The following is a 14222-nucleotide window of genomic DNA, read 5'->3' as shown; positions in this document are numbered from 1 at the left end:
ACCGAAGGAGTCCGCCCGGAACCTTATTAACATTTTATTGCCAGGAGAGATAAATGAGAGAGAGGGAGAGAGAGAAAAAAAAACTCAGTGCAGACAGAGTGAGGAGGGATGTTAGATACCAGGGCTATTTTTAGCCTGCGCTCGCATGCACCAAAACCCGCCTCCCAGAGTCTCCCCCCTACCTTCCCCTCACCTGTCTTCATCTTCTCGTTTTGCCTCCTTCTCTCTCACCCTCACTTCCCTTCTCTGGGTCTATGTGTACGTTCCTCGCTTGCATCAGATCGGAAGGATTAGTAGATTACTCTGTGTCTAATCTGTTTATTTATTATAAAAATGTATTATTTTTTCCCCACCAAAAGATTTGTTTTAGACATCGTACTTTACATAATTAACATATCCTCAGCACAGAATTAGATTTTTGTCCGTGTTGGCCATGGTGCACCCGTCTGGAATACTTGTAGGTCCTTTTGAAAACATCTATTAAAACTATTAAAATCTATGTAGAAAACAGTGTTTGCGTCATATTCATTACTGATAATCTCCTTATTGGTTGGGTTTTCCAGATCCTTCTCACCGAGGCAGATGACTCAGAATAACACATGAATGTAGGTCTTCACATCACCTCTCACTCCAACAGAGAAGCTTTGCTTTTCTGCTTTTCACCTTCAAACACAAAGAGATGCGTACTGTTGGATTGGTGTGAGTTCTTTATCTCTCTCTCTGTCTCTCTCTTTCCCCCCTCCCCCCCCCCCCCCCCCCCCCACCCCCACCCTCTCCCTATCTCATCGATGCCCTTAAGCTGCGCAATATTGCCTGGCAACAGAGTGATGCATCTATTGTGAGAGTGTGAACGCGGTGGTCTGTCTTCACACCTGAGCTCCGCCACATTCTTAATTTAATTAGCCCTGTGGGAGAGAGAGAGAGAGAGAGAGAGAGAAAGAGAGAGAGAGAGACAGAGAGAGAGACCGCGGTGCACAAACTAGCCGTTTCTCTCTAACAGCCCTCCATCTGTCCACGTGTCTCTGCTCCTCTCCTCTCTCTCTGCCGCCGGGAGGCCGTGATTCACACCCCGCTAGGCTGACAGGCTGACAATGAAGCGCTGCACAGCTGCCTGAGGGCCCGCCGAGGGGAGGGACACCTGCAGCACTGACCAGTCAGACCTGGATTGGTGCGATTTGGGTGGGAGATGGTGTGAGAGCTTCTCCTGGAGGGTTTGAGATGCGTTTTCGATGGAGCAGATTTGACCTGATTAACAGCACCAGACTAGACCAGACAAGAATAGACCAGACTAGACCAGATTAGACCAGATTAGACTAGACCAGATTAGACCAGACCAGATTAGACCAGACCAGACTAGACTAGACCAGACTAGACCAGATTAGACCAGACCAGACAAGAATAGACCAGACTAGACCAGACTAGACCAGATTAGACCAGACCAGATTAGACCAGACCATATTAGACCAGACCAGATTAGACCAGACCAGACCAGATTAGACCAGACCAGACTAGACTAGACCAGACTAGACCAGATTAGACCAGACCAGATTAGACCAGACCAGACCAGACCAGACCAGACTAGACTAGACCAGACTAGACCAGATTAGACCAGACCAGACAAGAATAGACCAGACTAGACCAGATTAGACCAGACCAGATTAGACCAGACAAGAATAGACCAGACTAGACCAGATTAGACCAGACCAGACTAGAGCAGACTAGACTTGACTAGACTAGACTATACGGTAACACTTTATTTTAGGGGGTTGAAATTACCTAGTAATTTCCTAGTAATAAGGTGGCAATTACCTAGTAATTTCTTAGAAATAAGGTTGAAATTACTTAGTAATTTCCTAATAAGGTGCTAATTATCAAGTTATTTTTTAGAAATAAGGTGGTCATATACTAGTAATAAGGTGGTATTTTATCAAATAATTTAATATAAATAAGGTGACAGTAAGCAGCAGTAATGTCAAAGTAATGAGGTGATACAACTCCTTGTAAAGTGGAGAGAATTAGCATGAGTTAATTTGTAATAAGGTGAGAGTTTCTTAGTAATTTCTTGGTAATTTCTCAGGAACAGCCCACTAAAATAAAGTGTGTTCCTAATGCGTAATTTCCACGTAATGTCTAAGTAATTTCTTATGAAGAGCCCACTAAAATAAAGTGTGTTTCTATGGCATAATTTCCAGGTAATTTCTCAGGAACAGCCCCCTAAAATACAATGTGTTCCTACTGCATAATTTCCAAGTAATTTCTTGGTAATTTCTCAGGAACAGCCCCCTAAAATAAAGTGTGTTCCAACTGTGAAATTTCTTGGTAATTTCTTATGAACAGCCCCCTAAAATAATGCTCCAATATCCTTAAAAAGGCATCCAGCCACTCCTTCCCTGTGTTTCCTTGCCAACCAGTGGTTCCACTCAATGAACTTCAAGTTAATTCTGAGAGCCGAATTCTTACTCCCCGCAGGATCCTACTCCCCTCGCACGTGAACGCGCATTCGCTTGTTCTCACTGCAGCTCGTCGGCATAGGTCGATGTGCGCTCTTCTCCAACAAAATTAGTGTTTTAAATACAGTTTCTACCACTCTGTAAAGACCATAACATTACAAGAGCAGCAAATTATCACAAAAAGCCATTGTAGGTTATATTAGGTTTTAAAGTGAACACATCGCAATGCGAATATCAGAATGGCATGGCGACTCGCTACTGAAAGCCACGATAATAGAGCTAGGCTATATTATTTATCCTCCCTCTTGTTCGCCTACATTATACAAAAAGCAGTAGGCTATACTGTACCACTCCTTTATCCACAGACACAGAACAATTTCTGATTATTTGCTTTTATAGTAGACCTACACCAACAGCTTCAGTCACCACTGCTAAAGCCCATCTAGCCTAGTTTGCAAAGGCTGAAAAGTTATTCTGTTTACACCTAGGCCTAGTTCACTAGATGCTAGACCCACCAGAACACACAATTTATTAAGTCCAAAAATGCAAAGAAGACAAGTGCAAGACTAATGTAGGCTAAAAGTATTCCAAGCATTTATTAGTCAAACAATTCTAGCATGTCAAAACTGTCAGAACAAAATAATATCAAAATAATATATTACAATAAATACTATTTACTGTTCTACATTCTCTGTTTAGGCCTAGGCTAAGCAATTTTACACACAAGCAAGACAGAGGTACTCAGATTCTGGCAAAGGCTTTCCCACAAAGCTTTGATGATACCAGCGTGGGCTCACAGACAATCTAAACAAGGGATATTGACAATTTCTTTTATTTTTGAGAGCAGCACATACACTTCAGTTCCAGGCTTCTTCTACACCTGCAATATCAAAGTATATTAAATACTGGAACGCATCCACATATCTTTTATATGTAGAAAACCATAACATTTGATTAAAAATCACATAGGTAGCTCACCGGGTAAGGCGCGCCCCATATGAAGGCTAGTCCTTCACGCGGCGGACCCGGGTTCGATTCCCGGCTCGGGTCCTGTGCCGCATGTCCTCCCCTCTCTCTCTCCCACGTTTCCTGTCTCTCTCAGCTGTCCTGTCCATTAAAGCTGAAAAGCCCTAAAAAATATCTTTAAAAAAATCAAATCACATGAGATGCTGCTGGACCGAGTGGTTCTGGAGTGGGTGGTTCTGGACTGAGTGGTTCTGGACTGAGTGGTTCTGGGGTGGGTGGTGCTGGGGTGGGTGGTTCTGGGGTGGGTGGTTCTGGGGTAGGTGGTTCTGGGGTGGGTGGTGCTGGGGTGGGTGGTTCTGGGGTGGGTGGTTCTGGGGTGGGTGGTTCTGGGGTGGTTCTGGGGTGGGTGGTGCTGGGGTGGGTGGTTCTGGGGTGGGGTGGTTCTGCGGTGGGTGGTGCTGGAGTGGGTGGTTCTGGGGTAGGGTGGTTCTGGGGTGGGTGGTTCTGGGGTGGGTGGTTCTGGGGTGGTGCTGGGGTGGGTGGTGCTGGGGTGGGTGGTTCTGGGGTAGGTGGTGCTGGGGTGGGTGGTTCTGGGGTGGGTGGTTCTGGGGTGGGTGGTGCTGGGGTGGGTGGTTCTGGGGTGGGTGGTGCTGGGGTGGGTGGTTCTGGGGTGGGTGGTGCTGGGGTAGGTGGTGCTGGGGTAGGTGGTGCTGGGGTGGGTGGTTCTGGGGAAGGTGGTTCTGGACTGAGTGGTTCTGGGGTGGGTGGTTCTGGGGTGGGTGGTTCTGGACTGAGTGGGTCTGGGGTGGGTGGTGCTGGGGTGGTTCTGGGGTGGGTGGTTCTGGGGTGGGGTGGTTCTGGGGTGGGTGGTGCTGCAGTGGTGGCAGCTGGCTTGAGGTTTTTCTTGATCTTGTTGGGGATGCGAGGACTCTCTTCTAGGTGCCGCCTCAAGTGGTCAATGTTTATGTTTGCGAATATAACGCCATTGTCATCCGCCAGATCAGCACTTTTATTGTGCAGGTTGGTGATGGTGTGGGTGGTGCTGGGGTGGGTGGTTCTGGTGTGGGTGGTTCTGGGGTGGGTGGTTCTGGGGTGGGTGGTGCTGGGGTGGGTGGTTCTGGGGTGGGTGGTTCTGGACTGGCGGTTGGTGATGGTGTATGGCCCCAGGTAATTAGGTTCCAGCTTGCTCCCTTTTCTCTGCTGGCTTCTGATGTTAAGCCTCCATGCCCTGTCCCCAACATGAAATGCATCAGCAGATGATTTCTGTGAACGTGCCTTCATTTTGTCCTGTGCAGTCTTCATGTTGTCTTTGGCCATTGCCAGGACTCCAGAAATACTTAGGGCAGAGTCAGTCAGCTCTTCTTTGCCCATGGTATTCTCAACAACACCTGTATCAATTGTCATAGAAATTGTAGTTTCATCACCTCCTTTTGTAATTCACCACCTCCCTCAACCTTTCACATAGCTGTGCTAACCTAATTCATGACAGGAATAACCATCCTTTGTCCCTTACCGCCTTTTCTCATGTCACGTGTCTGTATTCTCGACCACTGTTGATTACGCCTGCCATTTTAATATGACGTACAATGGGTTAGCCAATCACATCCTGGAAACGCCATACCTGTGTTTTGCTTGAATATAAGGCCGCGCAAGACCAGACTGGGGCGCTTCACATGGATAAACCACTCACGTGCGTTGTCCTGAAGTCCTTGCGCTCGTATGTTTTCTCAGTAAACCAGACTTAACCTGTTTGAGCGAATCTTGGCAAATCCTTTTTGACTAGATCAGTTAAAATCCAGTACACAAGTTTTTATTTTATTTTATAGTGTGATATTTATTCAAATGGCTATACTTAGTAGACTATTTCAATCCTTGGAGTAACGTTGGTATTCCATCTTTGGAGTAGGCCTACTTAAAACCTGGTACTAACCCTGTACACCTCTGGGATTTGGGATGGATATCTGGCCTCTCTCCCAAACATACAATATGCATACATTTTTGTAGTCATCTGTTTTTTGGTCCTGAGGCCAAACATCACTGCATCTAGATGCAGATCCCATTCTTTGGCGTTGTTGTTCACCATCTTACAAAGTGATCTGAAGAGATAATACCATCAAAGATTAGATTAATCATATCGTATTTTGAGATTGTCACATTAGCTATATTGCCGTACTTTAGAGATAAGGTAATTGACATATTTTAGTATTTTCGAAGATATAGCATAATAATGTCCTATATATTAGATCTGCATTTTCATAGTCTGTATCATTAGAGTTTCAACATACAGATCATACCTCTGGAAGGTTCCATTCATCCTCTCCACTCAACCATTGGTTTGTGGATGATATGAAACAGAGACGTCGTCTGATGCTTAAGACCTCACAGACCTCTTTGTTGAGCTGGAATTAGTAAAGACAATTTAGAGACTTAGGCACAAGGAAAACATTTATATTGTGTGACAATGTGTTTAAACAAACTTACAGCATTTATGAACTCCTTCCCCTGTTCTGTGAGGACTATTTTATGTGCCTCAAACTGGTGCACAAACTTAAGCAGACACCTTGTTACGTCTTTTGCAGACTTTGATGGAATGGCATATGCCTGTGGCCACTTTGTGAGGTAGTCCACTATGACACAAATATATTGGTTGGCACTTTCGGCTAGGGAAAGTTTACCTATAAGGTCCATTCCCACCAACTCAAACGGTTCATTCACCTAGAAGAAATGAATGATATGAACTACACAAATACCTTGTGATAATTTGTTTGCCTTAACGTTATTTCATTTAACTGTTTACAATTGTAAAAAGGAAACATCTCACCCCTGTTTTGATTGATTATGATTGAGACATAAAAAGAAAACATACCGTGATAGGTATGATCTCCTCTGCCTGCTTGATGGAGGTCTGGTTGGCCTGGCGAGGAACGCACTGTGCCACCTTTATTAAAACAGTAACGTTTCAGATGTTGACATTGGCTATGATCTATGATCCTCACTTTAAAAATGTTTGAATCTGGACTAGTATTGAAAGATACCAATGAGCAGCTACACTGACAAATCTAGAAAACTGGCAAGGCGAGGCAAGGGTTCGAGTTATGCGGGTGGCATGGGCTATAGTGAGGGGTCTCAGCTCCCATGAACGCAGTCATAGGCTACATCTGTGGAGGAACTACCAACATCCATTATTGTAATAACTTTTTTATAATAACGAGATAAATATGCTTAAAGAAACTAGTTTTACAAATGAAATGGCGGTGCAATAGAATGCCTTGCGTGGGAAAACATTAGAAAGAACCCAATCAGATTGTCTTTATAATGTAGGTTATTGAATAGAAAGTCATCATCACAATCTTCACAGAGCGCTTCCTCCGAGTTCCGCGCCAAAGATAGGGTATTAAACTTCGGAGCGCTCGTAACACGCGAGGCGCGTCGCTTTAGCAGAGCATGCGCACCCCAAGCCGCCGAGCCTACTGCTCCAAAGAATGAGCGCACAAAAATGCAAATGACAGCGCAGACGCTTTTAAATAAATTATTTATATAGGCCTATTTATTTAGTTATTTATCTCCGCTCCTAAAGTTAGTTATTTTACAGACCCACAAAGCTCAAATTATAGGCTAACTCGAACCCTGAGTGAACCTCAGATTTCTTACAGCATGAATTAATTTAAATTAGGAGTATAATCATCCATGCGTCAATGTCTACAGACATGCGAGCAAATTGAACCTTGTCATGATGGCATCTCTTGTTTTTCTTTGCTCCAATGCTGCTGCTGTGGAACTCTACGAATACATCGTTAGCCTCTTCTATTCCACGGACAACTTTTGCCATCTAATGCCAGACGACGCCTTGCCGCCTAGGGTAATACAGTTTCATATCTGTGAAATAATAAAGTACTATGAATAACATATTTCGGATAGTTTAGAAGATAAAACGCAGTTTAAAAAACATTATAGCACATGAGTCTTATTATTTACCAGAATGTTATCATTTTATGAGGAAAAGTCTAATTCATTTTCTCCATCTAACACCATCCCTAAACACGACCATATACTTTTTTCTTTTTTCTTTTTTAAGTTCAACTTTACATTATAAGTAGCCGTTTTCTTTGTAAAATGCTGTGAAAGTCAACAACAAAATCTAAATAATAAAGGCAGGCCTACAGATATCCCAAAACCCTATCTAAATACAGTAACTAAGTAGCTACTTCGATAGTTATTCAAATTGTTTGTGGAAATGTAATCTTACCTTCGATAATGAATGTGTTAGCCTTCTTCCGGAAATTATTTGTGTCCACCTTGGACATGCCTTCTGGATAAACACCATTCGATTTATAATGAAGAATTTCATCGTAGAGATTTGGATCCATTTTCTCCCCTGTCGCTCTTATGACTCCCTTGACGGATTAAACAGTAAGGTGACCCTTCCAAAAATGATCACAAATTTGGAGGGTGCTTCATATACTGGGGTGGGGAGTGCCTGGTAAACTGTAAAAAATGCCGGTAAAATTAAGATGTATGACCCAATTATGTCCAAGGTCACTGTGCAAGACTCTCTTTGATCTCTCTACATCTGTCTGATTGAACAGACTGCTCACCTTTGGTGGTCTTTGATGGAGACAGACGACCACGTGACCAAGTTATGCTCTTCTTAGGTATAAACTCTCAATCTTGGGTGTTTTTTAATTCTGATTTAATTCTGATCAAGATTTATGACCCAACAATTAGGTCTAAAGCCACTGTGCAAGACTCTGTCTGATCTCATCTCTCTACATAAAGTCTCTCTCTGATATCTCTACAGGGTGCCGTAAAGGGGGATAAAGTTAGGACAATTCCAAGGGCCCTGCACTGACGGGCCCTCATAAACCACTATTATTATTATTATTATGATCATAAGGTTTAGGTCTGGGAGGCCCAATGTTATATTCTTTCATAGGGCCCAAAATGTCTAGCAGCGCCCCTGAGTACATATGTCTGATGAGTTGACCTTTGTTTGTCTCCGATGGAAACGACCAGGTGTGTCGTACGCTGTGCAAAAGGTAAAAAATGCTGGGAAATTGTGATTTTTTTTCTAGGCCAAAAGGTTACAAGGAATGCAGGACAGCAAAGGGTCAGCTTTCTTTGTAAAAGCCACAAATCGGGCAGTGGAATGTCCAGACTTTTTTGACTGGGGTGGCACAAGTGGGGTACTAACTTATGCAGGGGTGGCATGAAGTAAGGCCTAGTGTATTGGCACCTCTCCATTGACCAGCAAGTACATCCCCCCTCCGCTCCCCAATGTTAATTAAAAATAATTGAAGTATTGAATCTATAAAGAAAACAAAGTAAGATTTAGATGATCACTAAGCATCTTTCTTATGATATAATAACATATACCATATAAACATATACCATAAAACATATAAACATATTTATTGTTATGAAAATGTCATGCATGCATGCTCATATCAATCATGAAAAGGTATACATTATTTTATCCTCACTTCCCCGTATCTTTGGTTTGTGGTATACTGTACTTTGGCGTACTTTGTGGTACTTGTGGTATACTTTGGGGTACTCAGTGGTATACTTTGCAGTACTTTGCAGTACTTTGTGGTATACTTTGGGGTACACAGCAAATACTTTGCAGTACTCTTCAGTATACTTTGGGGTACTTTGAGGTACTTCGATATTTTGCGGGAGTTTGCAGTAAACGTTGGGGTACTTTGCAGTACTTTGCGATACTGTGCGGAATACTTTGATGTACTTTGTGGTGTGCTTTGGAGTACTTTGCGATACTTAGTGGTATACTTTGGGGTACTTTGCAGTACTTTGCGATACTGTGCGGAATACTTTGATGTACTTTGTGGTGTGCTTTGGAGTACTTTGCGATACTTAGTGGTATACTTTGGGGTACTTTGCAGTACTTTGCTGTATACTTTGGGGTACTTTGCTGTATACTTCGGGGTACTTTGGGGTATTTTGCAGTATTTTACAGTACTTTGCGCTATACCTTGGAGTACTTTGTGGCATCCTTTGGAGTACTTTGAGGTACTTTGTGATTAGTGATTAGTAGGGCCCTTCAAAAAGGGGTTCAGTATTTTATCTTGGCCTATATAGTAGGAGACAGGAACTGATTTAATTCTAAGTGACTTATCCTGCATGGTGTTTCTTCTATAGCATGTTGGTATTGTTGATGTTCTCAGTCAGACACCCTCTCAATAATGCATATACAGGGATGTTTGTTGTCCATATCTGGTCCTTGGTGATCATCAATCATCAGTCCTTGGTCATCAATATACTGTACTTGTAAATACACTGTCTCCACACTGCTGTTCAGGCAATTGGCCGCTCCTGCTTCCTGCTAGTCCACTAGAATCACTTTCATCTTCCTGCTTCCTGCTGTAGTCCACTAGCATCTCCATTATCTTACTGACGTTCAGGTGGAAGTTGTTGTCCTGACAACATTTAGTTCGGCACTCCACCCCCTCCACGAAGGCCTTCTCATTATTGTTGGAGATCAGGCCTACCGCAGCTGTGTCATAAGTGAATTGATAATTGAGCTGGAATTGTAGGTAACTATGCAGTCGTGTTTGTACAGAGGATATGAAACAGCCCAGTGTTGAGGGTGAGAGGGTGACTTTCTCCAGTGTTGAGGGTGACAGAAGATGATGCCCACTCTCGCCCCCTGGGGTCTGCCCGTCAGGAAGTTGAGGATCCACCTGTGCAGGAAGGGTTTAATCTCCAATCTCCATCCTGCGTTGGGAGATGAGTATGGGGCAGTTATGGTATTGCAATCTGAAATATAGTCGGTGGATAGCAGCTCTTCACTATAGTTGATGAACAGTAGTCTCACATAATTTGCCTCATATACTTTGCTTTCAATTCAGAGAATTAAATCAGTTCCTGTCCCCTACTATATAGGCTAAGATAAAATACTAAACCCCTTTTTGAAGGGCTTACTAATCACTAAGTACCTCAAAGTACTCCAAAGTATACCACAAAGTACCCTAACAGTATTATTCATTCGCTTTTTTAGATTATTACATTATCAGTCAAGTATTACATAACCAGTTTTGGAAAAAAAAGACCCACCTGATAATGTAATAACTTGACCAATAATGTAATAAGGTATTACATTATCAGAAAAATGGTATTACATTACCAGTCAGGAAATTGTATTACATTATTGGTTAAATTATTAGATTATCAGGTTTTATTACATTTTCGATTGAGTTCAGTCAAACTTTTATTACATTATCAGGCGTTATTACATTATCAGTTAATCATTACATTATCAGGTGCTACAGGGTTCTTACATGTTTCGTCACTAGATGATATCCCTAAAAGCACATGCTTGTAGTTAGTTACAACGGGCGGCATTTGGCAGGGGGAGTAAGAATCTGCCGAACAGGCTGGCATAAACTCACTCCCCTCATATCTTTGGTTTGCAAAGTCAGAGGCACTTCATATTTAACCTGCTTACTGTACATCTTTATGTATGTACAGGGAGTATAGCAGTGGGGGGAGTGTGTTGTAAAGTCAATGAACAGCAATCTCACTAAATTCCCCTTCCCTTTGCCCAGGTGAAGTGTGAAGGATGTGGGCGATGGCGTCCTCTGTGGAACTGTTGGGTCGATAGGCAAACTGTAGAGGGTCCAGTGTACAGGGCAGTTTGGAGTAGATGTAGTCCTTCTACTGGGCAATAGTCATGGACTATACGGACATATGGACGTTATAGGCATGTTATATTGATGTGAATTAATTAATTATTCCATTATTTAAGTGTCATGCTTCAAATGAAACCCAGCCCATATGGACTCATAAGATACCTTTTCTGTTTATTTTTTCATAAACAATTATCATTTATGACAAAACAACCCAAAAAATACAAAAATGTATCCACAGTACAGCATAACATATACCAGTAAATAATAGAGTTGGCCAGGCCTATTATGTAGGCTATTTTAAGTGCTCTGGTTTCTTGTCGTGGCTGTTATAGCGTGGGCTATAGGCTCCATTCGCCGATGGGTCGCTGAGTTTCCATGGATGTATTAGTGAGGTTCGCATTTCGATGCGTTCATCTTATAACCAAAAACCTACAATATACAATCGCTTTTTGTGATGAGCTGTTACTCTTGTGATGTTCTGGTCTTTACTGGGTGGTAGAAACTGTATTTAAACACTCATTTGTCAGGAGAAGAGCGCAGATTGACCTATGCCGACGAGCTGTGAGAACAAGCGAATGCGCGTTCACGCGCTAGGGGAGTAGGATTCTGCGGGGAGTGAGAATTCGGCACAACACCTGGGTGGGGTAGCTGAACCAGTAGATCATCTCCTTGTGTACGCCAGGCTCCCTCAATATGTTGGCTGTGTGCCCCTCTCGCTGTAACCGTCTTATCCTAGATCAACCTTTATCATTTATTAGGGCCCGAGCACTGGCGGTGCGAGGCCCTATTGAAACTCGAAGGATTATTATTCTCCTTCTCCTTCTTCTCCCCAAACAAATGCGTTTTTGGCGGCCTAAACATCGCTGAAAACGGATGAAACTTTGCAGATACGTCAGTCCCGGTGAAAAATGTGATAATTTATGGGTGACGCAAATGGGCGTGGCAAAACGGCTCAAGAGCGCCCCCTGGAAAAAAATGGCGAGCCCCACCTTTCAGTTTGATGTAGGCGGACGAAATTCGGTGGGCATATGTAGTTCATCGAGACACACTAAAATGTCTCTTGGAGCTATACCCAACATGCAACAGGAAGGCCGCCATTTTGCTCTTAATGTGCCATTTTGTCCTTGTTTTTACCATTTCCATGCCTCGTACTTTAACGAACTCCTCCTACAGATTTCATCAAAAGTTATCAAAAGAATTCATGAGGGTTCTGTCCTGAACACATCTATGTGTCAGTATTGCGTCATACTTATAGCGCCACCTATTGGTGAAACAGGAAGTCCTCATAACTCCTGCATAGATCATCCGATTTGCACCAGATTGCTGACGCTTCATGAAGGTCGCATCTTGAACACACCTGTAAGTCAGTTTTGCGTCATACCTACAGCGCCACCTACTGGTGAAAGAGTAGGTACTCATAACTCCTACATACGTTATCCGATTTACTCCAAATTGCTCATGCTTGATGAAGGTCGCGTCTTGAACAAAGCTGTAGGTCAGTTTTGAATCATACTTATAGCGCCGCCTACAGGTCAAGCAGGAAGTAATCATAACTCCTACATACATTATCCGATTTACTCAACATTTCTCACGCTTCATCAAGGTTCCATCCTGAACACATCTATACATCGGTATTGAGTCACGCTTAGAGCGCCACCTACTGGTGACAGGAAGTTTCTCTCAGTACTGGACACCGAAATAGCACACCCTTTAACGGTGCCGCACCCCGACACGCGTGGGGTGCGAGGGCCCGCTCACTGCTGCTCGCAGCCCTAGTTTAATATTGTCTTTGCTGAGTCAACAGACATAACGTTAGGCACGAATCGTAGTGAGCTACCCGGCTAGCCAGCCAGTCAGCTAGCCAACCAGCCAGCCAGCTAGCTTGCCAGCCAGCCAGATAGCTAACTAGCATTAAGTTACTATCTTATGTAAATATCAGCCAGTCACAAACCATCAAATCTGCCATTCAAAACATGTCTTTTTTTATATTTTTGAAATCGAGATTTTTTTTGCGTCGCACCATTTCATGTAAATAGATGGGGGGGTGGGGAGTGATGGTCAAACAGTAGTATTGTAGCATGCGAGGTGTATAAGTGTATGGGCTTCCAAATATCTCTTGTAGCCTAGGTACAAAGCAGTGTATGGCCTGCTTCCTTTTTTCTAGTAAGTAAAATAAACCATAATTAATCTATTAATCTACTAATGAATCTTTTACTTTTCTTGTTTTTGGCATACACAAAAAATCAAGTACCCCCCCCCATCTAATTACATGAAATGGTTCGGTCCTGCCTCACAACGCAGGACTTGCAATCAGGAGTGAGGAGTGCGGGAGTGGAGCATCATGTCTCAGCTTCCTAAAGAAAAACCTGGCTTTCAAAAGTATAAAGAAACATGATTTGAATGGCAGGTTTGATGGTTTGTGACTGGCTGACATTTACATAAGATAAGTATCTAGTTAATGCTAGTTAGCTCATGGCTGGCAAGCTAGTGATGTGGGTTTCCCCCTGTCCCTATGTCTGTGCCTTGACTCTTAAGGTCAAAGGCTCTTGGTGCCTCTGACTGCATGGACTAACAGAAATTGGCAAGATAGAGTGTAACGGTTGCTCCATTGTTGATTTATGTCATCCAGGCCTAGTCTTCCCAATATGGTAACAGACCCTGTGTGTGTGTCCAATTAAAATTGTGTCTGATAGGAAGAGTGTCCAATGGGAAAGTGGGCCTTCGGGCATTGCCTTATTGTGACGTTAGGAATGTGAAACCCACGGCTTAAAAGCTGATAACGTGACTATGTGTTTAATAAATTACTTAGACATTACTTGGAAATTACACATTAGGAACACACTTTATTTTAGGAGGCTGTTCCTGAGAAATTACCAAGAAATTACTAAGAAACAATCACCTTATTACAAATTAATTCATGATAATTCTCTCCACTTTACAAGGAGTTGTATCACCTCATTACTTTGACATTACCTCTGCTTACTGTCACCTTATTTATATCAAATTACTTGTTAAAATACCACCTTATTACTAGTATATTACCACCTTATTTCAAAAAAATAATTTGATAATTACCACCTCATTATGAGGAAATTACTAGGTAATTTCAACCTTATTTCTAAGAAATTACTAGGTAATTACCACCTTATTACTAGGAAAT

General features: G+C 42.7%; 1 protein-coding gene across 1 annotated transcript in view; it reads right to left on the bottom strand.

The window, feature by feature from the left end:
* The window catches only part of LOC311327394 (transmembrane protein 163a-like), a gene marked incomplete at its 3' end in the record, with an annotated part of 62035 nt that overhangs the window by 8510 nt on the left and 39303 nt on the right, over positions 1-14222 (bottom strand). The window lies entirely within an intron of this gene.

This window comes from Borostomias antarcticus, assembly GCF_949987555.1.
Source record: "Borostomias antarcticus genome assembly, chromosome: 32".
NCBI classification, from domain to species: Eukaryota; Metazoa; Chordata; class Actinopteri; order Stomiiformes; family Stomiidae; genus Borostomias; species Borostomias antarcticus.
Note: the sequence above shows the minus strand (reverse complement) of the source record. Positions and strands in the feature narration are given on the sequence as shown.